At 38.4% G+C, this 21,398-nt stretch overlaps 2 long non-coding RNA genes across 9 annotated transcripts in view; one reads left to right on the top strand and one right to left on the bottom strand.

The window, feature by feature from the left end:
* Positions 1–21,398, bottom strand: part of LOC147344290 (uncharacterized) — a 611,360-nt gene that overhangs the window by 434,441 nt on the left and 155,521 nt on the right. The gene's annotated exons all lie outside the window — the stretch shown is intronic.
* LOC147344292 (uncharacterized) lies at positions 227–21,393 on the top strand. 3 transcript variants are annotated; one of them, XR_015155675.1, is made up of 5 exons: positions 227–312; positions 6,294–6,442; positions 14,208–14,341; positions 19,075–19,170; positions 20,403–21,393. It is a non-coding gene; the product is annotated as an uncharacterized LOC147344292 (long non-coding RNA). The 3 variants fall into 3 exon arrangements; XR_015155676.1 differs by lacking the exon at positions 14,208–14,341; XR_015155674.1 differs by lacking the exons at positions 14,208–14,341; positions 19,075–19,170.

Here is a 21,398-nt window from a genome sequence, read left to right as displayed (position 1 = left end):
TAACAAAATCCAGGTTTATTCAGATGGTTACCAAGATCTTTTGATCTCAGGATGGTAGGACTCCATCACTGCCCCAGGGAACAAACCATGATGCTTTAATCCAGGATTGTTGCTCCCCTAATACTTTGCCTTTGACTGTTGTAGGAATGGGCAATGATGGTCAGTGGGAGGCTCTGGGTGGGGCATCCAGGACAGGTTTTTCTAATTTATTAAAATGGATATATATGACTGGCCTGCACCTCTCTCATTTCCCTTTCTCTTTCTTCCTGCCTATATTGCCAAGAGAAGTAGCTCTTCAGTCACCAGGAAGAGGTAAGAGGGCAGAGGTCTGCATACCAAGAAAGGCAGAGAAGGCAGATTGAAAGAGTCTGACTTTTTGATGAGATCATTGAGCTACTGCAGTAACACTAGATTATCTATCTCTATATGAGTGAAAAATACTGCTATTATTTAATCAATGTAGTGGAGTTTTCTGATATTCCAGCCAACACAATCCAACTGCTACAAAAATACAATACAGCATACCTTGAGAGTGTGAAAATTTTTGTGTGATATATATATGTATTTGTACATAATAATAGCATTCTCAATGATCAGAGAGAAAAAACAACTAGATAGTCAACAGTCTTTTAAATGCTTCTGTTGTTGTTACAGGCTCATTGGTGATAGAGTTAAACTCAGACTCATCTCTTATGAGCCCATTAACTTTCTCTTTTATAGATGAAAGTTGCATCACCAATCTTAAAAGACCTTTCTTCTCAGTGTGGTTTTTAAATAAGATGTGGAAGGAAGAGTAGAAAATAAGTGAGATGGAACAGATTCCTACCCTCTACTGAAAAGACAACCTCCTATTTGAATATGCAATAACAGCTTATTTAAAACCCAACAAGTACATTTTTTAAAGTGAAATGCTTTTAGCAATTGAAAATTTAAGGAATTGACAATTATGTTAGCCAATAATAAAGGATAAAACCAATTTGAGAATATTCAAATGTGGAATTCATTCATTTATTCAATAAATATTCATTACCTGTAGAGCATTTCCAAGATACTGTGAAATAGACACCTTCTTTGTGCTCTTTTTTTTTTTTTTTTTTAATTTCTTTGATAGATGGAAAAGTGTTTCTGAGGATTCTTAGTGTGAAAAAAAGAGAAAGATTAAGACTGGACTCTGAGTTATATGGGAAGACCAAGTAAGACTGAAGACCAGCTTCTTTCCATGTACATGAAAGAAGCGATTAGAACATGGGCTATTAATACTGATGCAAGTAGTAGGGGAGATATTTGAATTTCTAGAAGGAATCAACTCTTGAAATTGGCTTCATTTATTGAATCAAAAAGCCTTTGCCAAATTTGCTCTCGACCTACTTCAGTTATAGACAGTTGCTCCTTTCTTTAGTACATTTTTCTGAAGTCAGCGGTATAAATTCTAGACAGATCTCTGGCCAAAACTTTAGGGAATTCCCACTCTGAAGCTCTAGGAGTTGCTAACTATTGCATGTTGCCCTTGCCTGCATTGTACAAACATTGTGGGGGAGGAGATCTCCAATACCAGCGTGCACGGCAACTGCAGAATTTGCAAAATCGCTGCTTTCTGTAGATGCGCTCATTCTAACAGCAGTGGCTGCTAAGGTTCTGTAAAAGACAAACTGCACCTGACCATTTAAAAAGGCAAGGAAGACTATTGCAATAGGGAAAGGAGACTGAAGTCAAATCCAATTTTTAAGCATTGAGATGAGCTTGTGGAAAAGTGCTGGAGGATATTAGAGGGAGGTTGGTCTATGTGATTAAGCCAGCTATACTTGCTAATTGGCACTTATCAAAGTTAGGCTCCAACCCTCTCACAGAGACTGGAAAATAGGGGTGCTATCTTTCTTAATAATTACATTTCAAAGGGATGGCTCCCAGGCCCTTGAAAACGACATTGACATTCTAAGTTGGTAGAAGATTTACATCTCAAAGGAGCAAAGAGAGAATTTACATTTCTAAGTTTCTAAAGTAACTGCTCTAAGAACAGGGAGTTGGGGGCCTAGAGTCAGGAAGAAACCCATTTAAAATTTAATCAAACTGAGAGGAGGAGCCCTTATGGTTGTCTTGGTTTCTTATTTCCACCACCTGAGATGTGTGAGCAAAGAATGTTGCCTGCCATTCTAGCAAACAACAAATTTTGTCCAGCATCAAGCCATCCCATCCCCAAAGGTGCACCCTGAGGTGAATTTAGAATTGAGAAGAACAGGATTCATGGCCCCAGATTGTTAAGATGCATGTCAAAGCAACAATTTCAATGAGCCCAGACTCTTGTATTTTCCATATATAGAAAAGTATTCAAGTTATTAACTTGAGTGTCCAGTTTTTCTGTGATTAACAGTAATCAACTGAGATTCATCTTACGTGGTTTTTTTTTTCAGCATAAACTCCTATGTAATCTGGCTCTTGTCTTACCCCTTTGGAACAATTCCTCAGAACTATATGAGGGGCTGTCTTCCAGGTTTAGTCCTAAGTAGGGTCTTCCAAAAATATAACTTTCAACTTCTATGCTGTGTATTTTTGTTTTCTGGTTTTTCTCAGTTGACAGATGGGAACACCCAGCATTGCCCAGGGGAGGAACTAAAAGTTACCTTTTATTGGACCACTACTGTTTCAGGAAGGGGGGCCCCTCCCAGGGCCCGAAACTGGGCTCTTGTCTAACACTCGGAAATGAATTGTCCGAGGAGACACAAGTGCTGACAAAGCAAGACATTTTATTGGGAAAGGGCACCCAGGTGGAGAGCAGTAGGGTAATGGCTCGCAGTCTCGGGTTTTATGGTGATGGGATTAGTTTCCAGGTGGTCTTTGGCCAATCATTCTAATTCAGAGTCTTTCCTGGTGGTGCACGCATCGCTCAGCCAAGATGGATGCTAACTAGAGGGATTCTGGGAAGTGGACGGACATTTGGTGTCTCTTTTCGACCTTTCCTGAACTCTTCCAGTTGGTGGTGGCTTATTAGTTCCGTGTTCCTTATCAGGATCTCCTGTCATAAAACAACTCATGCAAATGGTTACTATGGTGCCTGGCCAGGGTGGGCAGTTTCAATCAGTGCGCTTCCCCTAACACTACCACAAATTACTTTAACCTTAGGCATTTTTTTTTTTTTTTGGAAATGTCCACATCTCATCTCTTTTGCAAAGCTCCCATTTTACCTCTCCCTTTTCTTTTAAAAGAAAAATTTAAAGTGAGCCTGCATAAGAATAAAAGAAGAGATAGTGTTGCACATTTAAATATCCCCCAATAGATAAAATCATAAATGGAAAAATCCAACCAATCTCCATGAAAAGTCACTCCCTGAAGTCAATTTTCTCCCCACCTCTCCCTCTTATTTTTCCAAGTCTTTCCAATGAAAGTTACTTTCTCACTTTAATCTCAATTCCCAGCATTTAGAACAAACAAGATGATTTCATGTTTAACAATGTCAATCATTAGCTTATACTGGAATACAAACCACAAAGCTACATTAATTTCACAGACATTCATGACCTTTGAGTAGCTCTGTGCAGGATTAAATAACAAGCAGTTTCATATTGACTTCCTTGCTGACTATCCATTATTTTCAGTGCTTGATTTTCTTCATAGCAGCTAAAGACAAAGAATTCTTGTAGACCAGCAGCTCTGGTTTTTCTATCACTGTACACACAAACTATTTATTCTGACTGATCTTCTCTCATCAATGGGTTGATCTTACTTTGCTTACTCCCTTTTTATTTGTATACTCTTGCTAATCTTTATTGTATTCTGTTATGGAGTGAAGTGAAAGTCACTCAGTTGTGTCCAACTTTTTGCTATCCCCATGGACTATGCTGCTGCTGCTGCTGCTAAGTCGCTTCAGTCATGTCTGACTCTGTGTGACCCCATAGACGGCAGCCCAACAGGCTCCACTGTCCCTGGGATTCTCCAGACAAGAATACTGGAGTGGGTTGCCATTTCCTTCTCCAATGCATGAAAGTGAAAAGTGAAAGTGAAGTCGCTCAGTCGTGTCTGACTCTAAGCGACCCCATGGACTGCAGCCTACCAGGCTCCTCCATCCATGGGATTTTCCAGGCGAGAGTACTGGAGTGGGGTGCCATTGCCTTCTCCCCCATGGACTATACAATCCATTGAATTCTTCAGGCCAGAATATTGGAATAGGTAGCCATTCCCTTCAGGGGATCTTCCCAAAACAGGGGCCGAACCCAGGTCTCCCACATTGCAGGTGGATTCTTTACCAGCTGAGCCACCAGGGAAGCCCATTTTGTTATGGAAGGAATGTGGAAATCTGTACTTGACCATAGGATGACTGGCAATTATATATGTACCTACTATGAAACTCTTTAAAAACTCAAAGACTTATAGAGTGTGATGAAAGGACACTTTCACTAATCTAAAAAGATTTTCCACTACCCCTCTCTCAGAAAAGAGAAAAATCACAAATGTGACCTCTGGTAGGGTAACATGCTACATACCCATACTTTTTTTCTTACAACATCTGCCTTCTGGCAATGCAGTTCTCATTTGCATTTCTAAAGCAGCTCCTATTGGCTTTGACTACATTTCTAAAAATACTTAAGCTCTGTCTCCATTTTTATTTGCACCCAGATGAGTCTGCTTATCCTGTCTAGGGTTGCTGTAAGAAGGATAATGAAGGACATATCCATTTATAAGATAGTGGACAAAACATATATTATGTTTCTATAAAAATGGAGAGAAGTGCAGCCATAGTTGGCTAGACATCAGTATTTGGAGAAAGGTTTAATATGTTTAAAAAGTGTGTGTGTGCGTGTGTGTGCGTGTGTGTGCGTGTGTGTGTGGTGGGTCGGGGAGTGGGATGGGTGCACAAAGGATTCCTAAAAACTGAACTGATCAGAAGAAATAAAGACATTTTCTTTTGGTCTCATAATGAGATGGATTTCACAAAAACCAGCCAATTGCTCAGAACTATGGAACTGTTAACGGAAATATAAAAATAGACTTGAAGCTAGGAACTTGTAAAAGAGAACATATGATAATGAAGATTTAACATTTGGCATGTCCTAGTCATTTCTCCAGAGTATTCTCCTCTAATCACAGACAGAGGTGCTGAATCCTCTAGCACCCTGCAACAGAACTGCTGAAAAATGGAATTAAAGTCCCCAGCATTAACTTTCTGAAAGGAGTTATAATCTCTCTGAAGAAATGTGAAATCAATGTTGCCATTAGTTCTCGGGTTAAGATTTATATTTGTTGAGGTAAACTTTTTATTGGAGGCTAACATACATACTGAAAGACCACAAATAGTAAATGGAAAATTCACTGAATTTTTATGAAGATTGGAAATTCACATAATCACTACCCTCATTAAGCAAAAGAACTTTCCACACACTGCGAAATGGTGTCCTGGTGTCTCTGACCATTACACACATCACCCTCTTTAAGGCAACAACTGTTATCTTGAGCTCTAGTATCACAAATGAACTTTTCCTGAGTTTGCCTTCATATACATGTATACATATATATTCTTCTCTGTTAGATATTTCCCCCTCAATGTGATTGATGTTTGTAAATTTCATCCATATTGTTGTATAAGGCAGTAGTTCATTCATTCTCCTTGTTTATATTCTATTATAAAATAATACAATTTATGTATCTATGCTACTATTATGGAAATTTGGATTTTTCTCAGTTTGGGGCTATTAAAATACTGCTGCTATAAATATACTTGCACATGACTTCTAGTCCACGTTTGCATTTTTTAAGATATATATCTAAAAATTGATCATCTGGGTATTAGAATAGGGCAAAAGCTCTTGGTATTCCACCCATAATCACCTGGTTCTATTTCTGTCCTTTCCATGAGGGTCTTTCTCTGACCTTTAGAGCTGGTCAACACCCCACTCCCTAAACACACACTCATATATAAACACAGCAGGCTGGAAGTCGAGATTAATACATCTAGTAGAAGCCTTTAAAAAATGACTGAATCTACTCTGGATATATCTTCTACACTGTCTCCTATAGGTCCCTAGTAAAAGTAAATTCCCCTTACCCACACTGATATTTGGTTGATAAAACACACACTCTTCTTTGGCTTCCTCTTCATCCCTCGTCTATTAGTTACAACTCATCATCATTTCAGATTTTGTTTATTTGGGCTCTCTCTATTTTTATTTTGGTGAGTCTAGCTAAAGGTTTATCAGTTTTATTTTTTTCAAAGAACAAGCTCTTAGTTTCATTGACCTTATGTCTTGCCTTTTTAATCTCCATTTTTTTTTAATTTCCATTTTGATCTTTATTGGTCTTCCCAGGTGGGGCTAATGGTAAAGAATCCACCTGCCAATATGGGAGACACAAGAAATGCAGTTTTGATACCTGGGTTGGGAAGATCCCATGGAGAAAGAAATGGCAACCTGCTCCAGTATTCTGGCCTGGAAAATTCCATGGATAGAGGAGCCTGGTAGGCTATAGTTGATGGGGTTACAAACAGTTGAGCACGACTGAGTGCTACATTACACTAATTTATTTATTTATTTTTTTTATTAACTGTGGGCTTTGTTTGTACTTATTTTCCTAGTCCTTTCAGATATAATGTTAAACTATTCGAGATATTTCTTGTTGTTTGAGGCAGTCCTGCATTTGTTATAAACTTCCTTCTTACTACTGCTTTTGCTCCATCCTTTGGATTTTATATATTGTGTTTCTATTTTCATTTGTCTCAGGTAATTTCTGATTTCTTCTTTGATTTTTTCATTGAACCATTGATTATTTAGTAACATATTGTTTAGCCTCTATTTGTGTTTTTTCCCCACTTCGTTTCTTGTAATTGATTTCTCATATTATACTATTGTGATTGGAAAAGATGATTGATATCATTTCAATCTTTTAAAAACCGATTGAGAATTTTTTGTGGCCTAGCATGTGGTCTATTTTGGAGATCATTCTGTGTTCACTGGAAGAGTGTAATTCTGTTGTTTAGGGATGAAATGATTTATAGGTATTTTTTAAGTCTGTCTGAACTAATGTGTCATTTAAGGCTACTATTTCTTTTTTATTTTCTGTCTGGACAATATATCCATTGATGCAATTGGTTCTTTTAAGCCCCCTAGTATCATTGTATTGCTGTTGATTTCTCTTTTAACGTCTGCCTATATATGCTTTATATATTTATGTATTCTATGTTGTGTTTTGCACCCCACTCCAGTACTCTTGCCTGGAAAATCCATGGACAGAGGAGGCTGGTAGGCTGCAGTCCATGGGGTGGCTAAGAGTCAGGAACGACTGAGCGACTTCACTTTCATTTTTTACTTTCATGCATTGGAGAAGGAAATGGCAACCCACTCCAGTGTTCTTGCCTGGAAAATCCCAGGGACGGGGAAGCCTGGTGGGCTGCTGTCTCTGGGGTCGCACAGAGTCGGACACGACTGAAGCGACTTAGCAGCAGCAGCAGCATGTTGTGTTTTGGAGAAGGAAATGGCAACCCACTCCAGTATTCTTGCATGGAGAATTCCATGGATAGAGGAGCCTGGTGGGCTATAGTCCCTGAGGTCACAAAGAGTCAGACACAACTGAGCAACTAACACACACACATGTCGTATTTACAAGTTTTATATCCTGCTTCTTGATTGATCCTTTTATGGTTATTCAATGCCCTTTGTCTCTTGTTACGTCTTTGTTTTAAAGCATATTTTCAACTTTCTTACTTCCACTTGCATGGAGAATCTTTTTTCATTCCTTCACTTTCAGTCTGTGTGTGTCTTTAGATCTGAATTGAGTCTCTATGCTGTGCCTTGTCACTCAGTTGTATCTTACTCTTTGCAACACCATGAACTGTAGCCCACCAGGCTCCTCTGTCCACGGGGATCCTCCAGGCACGTACACTACAGGGGGTTGCCATGCCTTCCTCCAGGGGATCTTCCCAGCCCAGGGATTGAACCCAGGTCTCCTGCATTGCAGGTGGATTCTTTACCATCTGAGCCACCAGGGATATGATCTATTGCTGTTTTGGTTTTTTTTTTTCAATCCTGCAAGCCATCCTATCTCTTTTGTTTGAATCATTTTATGCTTAAAGTAACTATTGACAGATATGTATTTATTGCCATTTTGTTAACTGTTTTCTAGTTGCTTTTGCAGTTCTGTTTCTGTCTTCTTTGATTTCTTCCACTGTAGTTTGATGAATTCCTTTAATGATATGTTAAATTCATTTATCTTTATTTTTTGTGCATCTGTTCTTAGTTTGTGATGTCCATGAAGTTCATACATAATAAACTAAGTATATAGCTATATATTTTAACTTGATTGCTTAAGTTCAAAAACATTTTAAAACCCCTACATTTTTACTCCCTGTACAATTTTATAGTTTTGGCATCACATTTTACATTTTTTTTTTTTTTGTGAGTCCATTAACTACATATTATGGATGCAAATTATTTTGCTACCTTTGTATTTTAATCTTATTAACTTTATAAGTGGTTGATCCATTACCTTTAATATATGTTTACTTTTACTGGTAATTTTTTTTCTTTCATAATTTCCTTGCTTATGATTATGATATTTTCTTTTTCACTTAGAGATGTCATTTAATATTTCCTTAAGACTGACTTAGTGGTGATAAACTCCTTTGGCTTTTGCTTGTCTGCAAAGCTTTTTACCTACCCTTTAAGCCTGAATGATATCTTTATCAGACAAGAGTATTCTTGTTTACAGATTTTTTTTCTTTTAGCACTTAGAATATATTATACCACTCCATCCTAGCCTGCAAAGTTTCTGCTGAAAAGTTAGCTGACAGTGTTATGCATGCTCCCATGTATGTAACTCATTGTTTTTCTCTTTCTGCTTATCAAGAGTCTCTTCATCTCTTTAAATTTTGACATTTTAATTTTAATGTGTTTTTACATGAACTTTTTTTGGTTCATCTTGTTAGGGAGTCTCTGTCCTTTCTGGACTAGGGTGTCTATTTTCTTCCCCAGGCCAGGAAAAATTTTAGCTATATTTTTTCAAATAATTTACCCACTCCTTTCTCTCCTCTTTCCCTCTGGGACTCCTAAATACAAATGTTAGTACATATGGTATTGTACCATAGGTCTCAAACTATCCTCTTTTATCTTAATTCTTTATTCCTTTTTTTAAAAATTCATCTTTGGTGATTTCCACTATTCTATCTTTTAGATTACAAATCCATTCTCCTATATCATCTAATCTATTGTTTAATTCCTCTAGTGTACTTTCATTTTAGTTACTGTATTCTTTGGCACTGATTGATTCTTTGTATGTTTTCTAACTCTTTCTTGAAATCCTAGTGTTCATCCATTCTTCTCCTAAGTTCTCTGAACATTTTTATGATTACCTTGAAATCATTATCAGGAAAATTGCTTATCTTTGTTTCTTTTAGTTGTTTTTTTTTTTCAAAGGTTTTTGTCTTATTCTTTTATTTGGAATCAGGTCAGTTCAGTTCAGTCGCTCAGTCATGTCTGACTCTTTGCGACCCCATGAATCACAGCACGCTAGGCTTCCCTGTCCATCACTAATTCCCAGAGTTCACCCAAACTCAGGTCCATCGAGTCGGTGATACCATCCAGCTATCTCATCTTCTGGCCTCCCCTTCTCCTCCTGCCCCCAATCCCTCCCAGCATCAGGGTCTTTTCCAATGAGTCAACACTTTGCATGAGGTGGCCAAAGTATTAGAGTTTCAGCTTCAACATCAGTCCTTCCAAAGAACACCCAGGACTGATCTCCTTTAGAATGGACTGGTTGGATCTCCTTGCAGTCCAAGGGACTCTCAAGAGTCTTCTCCAACACCACAGTTCAAAAGCATCAATTCTTCGGCACTCAGCTTTCTTCACAGTCCAACTCTCACATCCATACGTGACTACTGGAAAAACCATAGTCTTGACTAGACAGACCTTTTTTGGCAATATATTTCTCTATATCTTCATTTTGACAAATTTTCTGTGTCCATTTCTTTGTATTAGATAGGTCTATTACATCTCCAAATTTTGGAGAATTAGCCTTATAGAGGAAAAGTTCTTTGGGGCCAAGCAGCACACGCCCCTTGGACATCAGAGTCAGATGTTTCAGGGGTATTTTCTATGTAGGCTGCATGAACTTTTTATTTTGGCAAGGCTGAGTGCTGTGGGTGCTCTGGGATCCAGAGTTGACTACCAGTCTGGCTGACTGTGAGACCATGCTTTACGCAATTTCTGTGGGTGTGCTGGTGGAAGCAGACCTCTGGCATGGCCCACCAAGAGGCCTGGTGGTGTGAGATGGCTATGAGCATGAAGTTGGATAGAGCATGCCCCTGGCACTAACAGGTTAGAGGAAGATTCCAAAATGGCACCACCAGTACTGGTGTCAGCACAGTAGAATGAGATCACAAAAGTGGATTCTGCCAGTTCCTGGAGAGCTGACTCATGGAGGCTCTCTAACATAAGTAAGTCGGCCAGAGCCCAGTACCTTTCAAGCTACCATCTCTGTGCTGGGACTTAGAGCAAGAGACCTTTTGAAGGCATCTTTAAGAGTAGAGTCTTAGCTTCTGACAGCTCTCTGACTCTCACAAATGTTAAGTTCCACTGGTTTTCAAAGCCAGACGTTTTGGGAATTAAATCTTCCTGGTACAGAACACTCAGGTTGGCAAGTCCAATGTGGAGATCAGTCTCCTCTCTCCTAGGGGAGAATCTCTGTGGGTAATGTTTCCCACCTGTGCTGGGGATTGGGTCCTGACTAGACCACATGTCTGCCCCTTCTACTTATTTTACTGTGGTTCCTTCTTCTATCTTTAGTTGTGGAAAATCTTTACTGCTTAGTCTTCAGGTTGTTCTCAGAGATAGTTACTCTGTAAATAGTTATCATATTGAAGTGTGTGTGGGAGGAAGTGAACAAAAGATCTTCCTAATTCACCATCTTGATTTCTATGCAATTATTATTTTAGAGCTTTTTCCCATCTTTATGTTCTTTGGGTGTTTTGCCTTCTTTCAAGTGGGGAAGTATTAAAGGAGGATTCAGCAAATCCTGAAAGGAGTTCTAAGGCCTATCCTTCAGAGTTATTCAGAGTGGGACACAAGGAGTACACTTTTATACTCCCATGCCATGCAGTCATTGATTGTGGGCTACTTAGTAATGGAGCAGGATCTTGGGTAAGACAGCTCCTTCATCAGAAGCAGTCTCTGTAATGAACTGGCAGCAGAAGCTGAGTTCTTCAGTACTAAAAGGAGATCTAGGTAGTGCATTATATTATCAAAGACAAAAATAAATGGCAAAGCCCTCATGTTTTCTTGGAAATAATTATTGTCAATTTTTGGATTTTCAAAGTGAGAAGGTGAAATATTTTCATGACATATACTTATAAGACAGTTAATTATATAGAATTCACTTTAAAAATGGAAGTTCCAGGTGCCTCAATAACAACCAAATCATACGTTAAGAATAAAAAATTTTCTTCTGTGATGAATCTTTCACACCACTCAGCATTTTCAGTCATTCTTAAAACAATTAAATAGTCTTATTTGTAAATGGAACTCAGGAACCAGTTCCTGAGTTATTACCAGTTGAGTGAACATCTGTTCTTTCTGGATTAAAATGTCCAAGTGTCTTGTTAAATTTTGTTGTAGTTATTCCCAATAGTTCCAAGGAGGTTTCTGGTACCTTTTATGGTTTCTGCATAGACATACCAAAAATTACTATGGAATTTTGTATCCTCATTTGTGAGGAAAATAGAGAGTCAATTCTCTTTTTTTTTCTGTGTCTATATGTTGCAAAATGCAACAACCTCATGACTACATCACCTAATGAAGTTACTTATTAACATTGTCTATGGTGTGTGCCCTTTTATTCATTTTTTACTACAGTGAAAAAAGAAGAGAAAGTCAAATGAATTTGGAAATGTAATTAGTCTTGGCTGAGCCTTGAGTCACAGTTGTTGCTCACTATGCATGCAATTGGGAGATGCATAAATAAAGCCAGTATCCCTATATCAATGATAGCACTATAAAAATAAGCCTCACATAAATTTGTAAAGACTGTTGTACATATAAAATACAAGCCTTGGATTTATCCCAAGTAAATCACATCAGGAGTATTTGCTTTGGTCACTAATTAAGTTATACGGAAAGGCCAAATTCACCTGGGAATAGCAAAGTCATAGCTCCCCTAAGACATTATAAGGATGACATATAAGAAAGCAATAACTTACACGCCTGTTTTCTCCTCAGTTCACATTAGAAAAATCAAGATTTCCATTGAGGCATGCAGAAAGCTCCCTCTAGCAGATGTAGACAAGTGCATTAATAAATCATGACCATCGTTAAAGTTTTTAAACCAATATTTTGTGATCAGGCATGCTTATCATTATCAGTTCTGAAGCTAGATAGAAATATTGCTTACATGGGGCATTAATTCATGAAATTGCTGTAGTTGACTAGTTGCCAAAGACTACTAGCAATACAATAATGGTTTAGAGAACAGTCAAGACATTTTACTTGCAAAGTGTCTGTAAAGATGCGTAACTGCTAATAAATTTGTGTAGCCCTTGTTCATGCATGCCACCTTCGGGCACAGTAAGATGACGCTGATTGCTTTTGTGTTTGTGCATATGCTTGCTAGTCTATCCCAACATTTGTCAACTGTGCCTATGAATTCATATGCTTATATTTTCAGATTGTGCACAGCAAAGTCACTTAGGAATAAATTGGAATTTGTGAATCCAGAGGAAATTGTGTCATTCTAAGCACTGTGCAGTTTTTAGCAGATGCAGAAAGCTAAACTTTCCACCCAAACTGCATAAGAAAATTAGTGATGACTACAAATATGACACCAATTACATCAGGGAACTCCATAATTCCAAGTATAAGTTTACCATATGAGATGTTTAAGGATGTTACAGTTAAATCAGCATTTAGCACCTTTCTGAATTCTTTAGTTCATCAACTTCTTCTTAATTAAGGTAGAAAACTTCTTTGTGTAGGCTAGCTCTAACTGCATAGGGGACACCTATTTTAGAAGATTGTATCAATATTTTAACATAAAAATGATATAAAAATAAGCATGTGGCATATTCAAGCCACTCACTCTTACCCATTCTGTGCACACTCAATTTATTTTAAAGTTTATTTAAAGATTTTGTTTGCAAAATGTCATTGAATTTAAATATTTATGATAAGCACTTAAATATTAAGGGAACATTTGTCTCAATGCATTTTTTCCTGGAAGAATGATGTCTTTGAAGACTGTTACCAAAATGTAGTTCAGCCCCTCTATATTCCTATTTGTCAAATGAATATGTAGTTAAAATCATAGTAAAGCAGGCATTATTTACTCAATAAACCTTAACAGCTTTATGAAAAATTCCCTATCTGTTGTGAGAAAAACGGTGCTTATAACATGAAAGCTCACTGAAATTTGTCCTGGATGGACTGTGTTCTAACAGAATTCAAGTGTCTGTCTCTACCAAAGGACTATTTCTGAAATAATTTGGTCATAAGTATAAATTGTCATTTTATCAAACCATGTAAGGAAGTGAGAAGATGGTCATGTTGGTTTTCATTTTAGAGTAGGTTTTTGTCATAGCAGGCTAGATTTTGACAGTTCTTTGAGTAAGACACTGCGGCCCCTTTCGTACCCAGCTTTCACATTGAAATTATTCCCCTTTCCTAGGCGTAAATAGAGGAGAAGGCAATGGCAACCCACTCCAGTGTTCTTGCCTGGAGAATCCCAGGGACGGCGGAGCCTTGGTGGGCTGCCATCTATGGGGTCGTGCAGAGTCGGACACAACTGAAGCGACTTAACAGCAGCAGGGATAAATAGAATAAGAAGACCATTACTGCACAATGAAGTCTAAGTTCCTTTATCTTAAACCAGTAGATACTCAATACAGAAATAATCCTCACAGTTTTTGTAAATATAGGCACAGTTCTATATCCAAGCACAGCTTGGCCTGAGCTGTAGAAAGACCAGTATATATTGTCCAGAAAACCAAGTTAGAGTTAGGCCAAAAGATAGAGATTTTCTTTTTCCCTGGGTCTTAAAGCTTATTCTAGTCTCCTGTCTGAAAGTTGTTATATCTAGAATCGTAATCCATCTCTCTACTCTAGGTCACCTTGTCCTTTTCTGTAATCTGTGCCTAATTCTCACCCTTTTCATTGTATAAAAGGAGAGACTCAGTTTTCAAGTGAAAGCAGATCAACTATTGGACTGTCCTAAACTTGTTAACAAATTCTATCTTCTTTTAATAGCCATCACCTTAAATCAAATTTAAGGTAGAAGGATACTGTGAGTCACTGAAGAGCAGAAATGGAGAAAATTGCACTGAATGCTGTATAAAATGGCAAGAAGTATGAGAAAAATGAGTGAGCTCCCCAAAATCTAGGTGATTGCTTGTAAATACTTACTGTAATTAGAACATTATAATTTTACACTTGCAGTGATACAGAGACAAAGAATATCTAAATTGTAATGTAAGGAAACAATTCAAAAGATATATTTTCAGGGATAAATTTTGGATTAATTATTTTATAAAATAATCTTCTGACAAACTGTAGTCCATTGGAAAAGGGAATGGTAAACCACTTCAGTATTCTTGCCTTGAGAACTCCATGAACAGTATGAAAAGGCAAGAAGATAGGACACTTAAAGTTGAACTCCCCAGTTTGGTAGGTAACCAATATGCTACTGGAGAAGAGTGGAGAATAACTCCAGATAGAATTAAAAGATGAAGCCAAAGCAAAAACAACACCCAGTTGTGGATATGACTGGTGATAGAAGCAAAGTCTGGTGCTGTAAGAGCAATATTGCATAGGAACCTGGAATGTTAGGTCCATTAATCAGGGCAAATTGAAAGTGGCCAAACAGGAGATGCCAAGAGTGAACATCAACGATTTAGGAATCAGTGAAATGGATTGGACTGGGTGGATTGGACTGGTGGAAAATGGACTGGAATGGGTGAATTTAACTCAGATGACCATTACATCTACTAGTGTGGGCAAGAATCCCTTAGAAGAAATGGAGTAGCCATCATAGTCAACAAAAGAGCCCAAAATGCAGTACTTGGATGCAATCTCAAAAACAACAGAATGATCTCTATTTATTTCCAAGGCAAACCATTCAATATCACAGTAATCCAAGTCTATGCCCCGACCAGTAATGCTGAAGAAGCTGAAGTTGAATGGTTCTATGAAGACCTATGAGACCTTCTAGAATTAACACCCCCAAAAGATCTCCTTTTAATTATAGGGGACTGGAATGCAAAAGTAGGGAGTCAAGAAACACCTGGAGTAACAGGCAAATTTGGCCTTGGAGTACAGAATGAAGCAGGGCAAAGGCTAATAGAGTTTTGCCAAGAGAACTCACTGGTCATAGCAAACACCCTCTTCCAACAGCACAAGAGAAGTCTCTACACATGGACATCATCAGATGGCCAACACCGAAATCAGACTGATTATATTCTTTGCAGCCAAAGATGGAGAAGCTCCATAGAGTCAGCAAAAACAAGACCAGCAGCTGACAGTGGCTCAGATCATGAACTCCTTATTGCCAAATTGAGACTTAAATTGAAGAAAGTAGGGAAAACCACTAACCATTCAGGTATGATCTAAATCAAATCCCTTATGACTATACAGTTGAAGTGACAAATAGATGAAACGGATTACATCTGATAGACAGAGTGCCTGATGAAGTATGGACGGAGGTTCATGACATTACACAGGAGACAGGGATCAAGACCATCCCCAAGAAAAATAAATGCAAAAAAGCAAAATGGCTGTCTAAGGAGGCCTTACAAATAGCTGTGGAAAGAAGAAAAGCAAAGGAGCAAAAGATATATCCATTTGAATGCAGAGTTCCAAAGAATAGCAAGAAGGGATAAGAAAGCCTTCCCCAGTGATCAGTGCAAAGAAATAGAGGAAAACAATAGGATGGGAATGGCTAGAGACCTCTTCAAGAAAATTAGAGATACCAAGGGAACATTTTATGCAAGTTCAGTTCAGTTGCTCAGTCGTGTCTGACTCTTTACTACCCCATGGACCACAGCACTCTAGGCCTCCCTGTCCATCACCGACTCCTACAGTTTACTCAAACTCATCCCCATTGAGTCAGTGATGCCATCCAACCATCTCATCCTCTGTCATCCCCTTTTCCTCCTACCCTCAGTCTTTCCCAGCATCAGGGTCTTTTCATGCAAAGATGGGCTCAATAAAGAACAGAAATGGTATGGACCTAATAGAAGCAGAAGATATTAAGAAAGGGTGGCAAGAATACACAGAAGAACTGTACAAAAAAGATCTTCATGATCCAGAAGATCACGATGGTGTGAGCACTCACCTAGAGCCAGACATCCTGGAATATGAAGTCAAATGGGCTTTGGGAAGCATCACTACGAACAAAGCTAGTGGAGGTGATGGAATTCCAGTTGAGCTATTTCAAATCCTGAAAGATGATGCTGTACAAGTGCTGCACTCAATATGCCAGCATATTTGGAACACTCAGCAGTGGCCACAGGACTGGAAAGGTCAGTTTTCATTCCAATCCCAAAGAAAGACAATGCCAAAGAATGCTCAAATGACTGCACAATTTCACTCATCTCACACGCTAGTAAAGTGACGCTCAAAATTCTCCAAGCCAGGCTTCAACAATACATGAACCATGAACCTCCTGATGTTCAATCTGGTTTTAGAAAAGGCAGAGGACTGGAGATCAAATTTCCAACATCCACTGGATCAAAAGCAAGAGAGTTCCAGAAAAACATGTATTTCTGTTTTAATGACTATGTCAAAGTCTTTGACTGTGTGGATCACAATAAACTGTGGAAAATTCTGAATGAGATGGGAATACCAGACCACCTGACCTGCCTCCTGAGAAACCTGTATGCAGGTCAGGAAGCAACCGCTAGAACTGGACATGAAACAACAGACTGTTTCCAAATAAGGAAAGGAGTATGTCAAGGCTGTATACTGTCATCCTGCTTATTTAACTTATATGCAGAGTACATCATGAGACACGTTGGGCAGGATGAAGCACAAGCTGGAATCAAGATTGCTGGGAGAAATATCAATAACCTCAGGTATGCAGATGACACCACTGTTATGGCAGAAAGCAAAGAAGAACTAAAGAACCTCTTGATGAAAGTGAAAGAAGAGAGTGAAAAAGTTGGCTTAAAGCTCAACATTCAGAAAACTAAGATCATGGCAACTGGTCCCATCACTTCATGGTGAATAGACGGGAAACAGTGGAAACAGTGACAGACTTTATTTTTTGGGGCTCCAGAATCACTGCAGATGGTGACTGCAGCCATGAAATTAAAAGATGCTTACTCCTTGGAAGGAAGGTTATGACCAGTCTAGACAGCATATTCAAAAGCAGAGACATTACTTTGCCACCTAAGTCCATCTAGTCAAAGCTATGGTTTTTCCAGTGGTCATGTATGAATGTGCGAGTTGGACTATAAAGAAAGCTGAGAGCCGAAGAATTGATGCTTTTGAACTGTGGTGTTGGAGAAGACTCTTGAGAGTCCCTTGGACTATAAGGAGATCCAAACAGTCCCTCCTAAAGGAGATCAGTCCTGAGTATTCATTGGAAGGAGTGATGTTGAAGCTGAAACTCCAATACTTTGGCCAGCTGATGTGAAGAGCTGACTCCTTTGAAAAGACCCTGATGCTAGGAAAGATTGAAGGCAGGAGGAGAAGGGAACAACAGAGGATGAAATGGTTGGATGGCATCACTGACTTGATGGACGTGAGTTTGGGTAAGTTCTTGGAGTTGGTGATGGATAGGGAGGCCTGGCGTGCTGCAGTCCATGGGGTCACAAAGAGTCAGACACGACTGAGCAACTGAACTGAAATGAAAAGGATCTTGACTGTCCTGTCAAGACATGTTATATTTTGCTAGATAATAGAAAAGTCTCTGAGTGTTAAAAGGAAATCTACTTTCATCTCTTGCTAAGCAAAGACTTGTTACCAGTCTTCTTTACTGATTCATTGACTATTCATTCAAGAACAGTTTCACTGAGTATCTGTCATGTGGCAATCATTCTGGACACTGAGGCTAATAGTGAACAATGAATTTCTTGTCCTCAATGAGTTTCTTGTTTTGTTGAGAGAATAAAATAAACCTGTATACACATAGATTATTATCTGATACTGGTAAGTGCCATGAGGGACCTCAAATGAGATTATGGGTTAGAGTATAATGGGAAGTAAAACTGGCAACATAAGATTGTGTGATCAGGGAAAATCTGTCTGACAAAGTGACCTGGTGGTAATAGTGACATAATAAAAAGCTGAAGTCCTGGGAAAGAGTGTTCTCAGCAGATGGGACAGCATAGTACTTGTGATAGGATATTCCCAATGTGTTTGGAGGTTAGAAAGATGACCTGTGTGAATCTGTTATTGTCAGTAATGGAAGTGTTACGGTAGAAAGAGTCAGAGGCAGGCAGATGCTAAGGCATAAAAGGCTCTGAATGCAGAGTAAGGAACATGGCTTTTATTCCAATTATAATTGAAATACATTGGAGAGGTTCACTTTTTTTAAGTATACCAGCTGCTATGTGGACAAAAACTATAGACAATAGTGAGATTTTAAGCAGGAAAACCATTCATGATACTATTTTTGAAGTCTAGGAGAGAGACAGCCATGGGTTAGACTAAGTTGACAGCAGAGGAGTTGGTAAAAGAATGTGTATTCAAGATATATGTTGGAATTAAAGCTAAGGGATAATCCTCAGCTGATGTAGGACACAAGGAAAAAAATAGAGCAATCAAATATAATCTGTAGGTTTGAGATCTATACAAAAAATCAGAATTTAAAGAAATATTCCAATGGAAAGATTGAAGGCCAGATGCCAAAGAAACATAATCTCACAGCTATTAATGCTATATATAGCTGGGACTATTAGAACCTCTGAGTAGTTACTCCAATTCACTTTCTGCCATGTCAGGTGACTCCCCAGTGATGCCTAAAATTTCTCTTTCTCTTTTCCTCTAGGTGTAAGAAAAGTTAATCTATTAGCTGAGTAAAGACTCTGTGTTCTCAGCACTTATTTCATTTGCTTCCCTTTTCCCCATTTCATTCATGTTTTAATTTCCTGTATTAATATTAATCATTTTACAGGATCCAGCTGCGTTTAATTGAAAAAAATGTGTATCAGCATTTTGTCAAAATACTGATTTTGATTAAATTGATAATATAACATGGGATCAAGTACAAGTGAGTATCAGTAAGGGGCTGCTATATGTAGCTTTTATCTCAGAAGGATAAGGATTAAATTCTGTCTTTAAAAAATAAAAAACACAATGCAAAGTCACTTAAACTCATTCATATTATAAAACATTAAAAAGTCTTATTTTTAAAACCCATAAATTCAAATGTTTAATATATAGCCAATATATCCTTTCCTTTCCAGCTTTAGTGAGATATAAATGTCACATAACCTTGTTCTAATTCCAGGTGTAGAAATAGATGATTTTATATACATATATATTGCAAAACTATTACCAAAAGGAAGTTAGTTAAAATCTCTATCACTTCAAATAATTACCATTTGTGTGTGTGGGTGTGTGCACGTGCACGCAATTATGAGGGCTTCCCCAATGGCTCAGTGGCAAAGAATTTGCCTGCCAATGCAGGAGACACAGATGTGGGTTCCATCCCTGAGTTGGGAAGATCCCCTGGAAGAGGAAATGGCAACCTGCTCTAGCATTCTTGCCTGAGAATCCCATGTACAGAGGAGCCTGGTGGGCTACAGTCCATGGGGTCGCAAAGAGTCAGACACGACTGAGACACTGAGCACACACCCATGCATATGTCTGTGTGTGTGTGATGAGAGCATTTGAGATCTACATTCCTAGAAACTTTCAAGTAGAAAATATGGCATTGCCAATTATAATCACTGCACTGTACATTAGATTCCCGGGAGTTAGTTGCCTTATAAATTGAAGTTTCTACCCTTCACCTAACATCTCCCTATTTTCACCATTCTCAGCCTCTGGCAATCACTGTTCTAGTCTATTTCTAAGACTTTGGCTTTGGGGGATCACATAATGTTTGTCTTTCTCTGTCTGACTTATTTTGCTTAGTACAAGGCCTTCAAGGTTGATCCTCTTGTTGCAAAAGATTTTATATATCACATGTATTTTTTTTTCATTTATCTACACAGTGACACTTAAGTTGTGTCCATGCCTTGGCTATTGTGAATAATGCTGCATGAAGAGGACTGTGCAGATATTTTTTACAAGATACTGATTTCGTTTCATTCACATATAGACCTAGATGTGAGATTCCTGGGTCATATGGTAATTCTATTTATAATTTTTTGAGGAACATCCACACTGTTTTTCCTATTTGCTCTACCAATTGACATTCTTACCAAAAATGCAAAAGGGTTCCTTTTCCTCTACATTCTTGCCAATTCTTGTTGTCTTTTGTCTTTTTGATAATAGCCATTCTGCAAGATGTAAGGTGACATCTCACTGCGATTTTGATTAGCATTTCCGCAGCCATGAAATTAAAAGACGCTTACTCCTTGGAAGGAAAGTTATGACCAACCTAGATAGCATATTCAAAAGCAGAGACATTACTTTGCCAACAGAGGTTCGTCTAGTCAAGGCTATGGTTTTTCCTGTGGTCATGTGAGAGTTGGACTGTGAAGAAGGCTGAGCGCCAAAGAATTGATGCTTTTGAACTGTGGTGTTTGAAAAGACTTTTGAGAGTCCCTTGGACTGCAAGGAGATCCAACCAGTCCATTCTGAAGGAGATCAGCCCTGGGATTTCTTTGGAAGGAATGATGCTAAAGCTGAAACTCCAGTACTTTGGCCACCTCACGCGAAGAGTTGACTCACTGGAAAAGATTCTGATGCTGGGAGGGATTGGGGGCAGGAGAAGAAGGCGATAACAGAGGATGAGATGGCTGGATGGCATCACTGACTCGATGGACGTGAGTCTGAGTGAACTCCGGGAGTTGGTGATGGACAGGGAGGCCTGGCATGCTGCGATTCATGGGGTCGCAAAGAGTCGGACACGACTGAGCGACTGATCTAATCTGATCTGATGATTAGTGATGCTAGAAAAAACACACTTAAAACTAGGACAGTGATATACATTTATGTTGAAGGAGTATAGCATGCTTATGTATGTAAAATATTGATTTTATATTTTTAGCATTTTTGGCCTCTGTCTACAATAAATGATAATGTTTTTGAACTATAGCATTTAATACATATATTGAGTTTTTAGCATATCCATGTGTCTAAAACAGCAAGTTGTTAAACTTTAAGAATTTGTGAGAACTAAAAACATTTCCAACCCATCTACTATGTTCTGGGCACAATCCTAGGACTCAGTATAGTAACAAAAGAAAAAAACTGGTCCTCAGTTTATATTTTAGTAAGGGAGATAGGCAATAAACACATTTTTGAAGATTTTTATTGTAATAGCCA

The sequence above is a fragment of the Bos grunniens genome, chromosome 26 (assembly GCF_055505025.1).
Source record: "Bos grunniens cultivar Pamir isolate PY7600 chromosome 26, Bosgru_T2T1.0, whole genome shotgun sequence".
Taxonomy (NCBI): Eukaryota; Metazoa; Chordata; class Mammalia; order Artiodactyla; family Bovidae; genus Bos; species Bos grunniens.
Note: the sequence above shows the minus strand (reverse complement) of the source record. Positions and strands in the feature narration are given on the sequence as shown.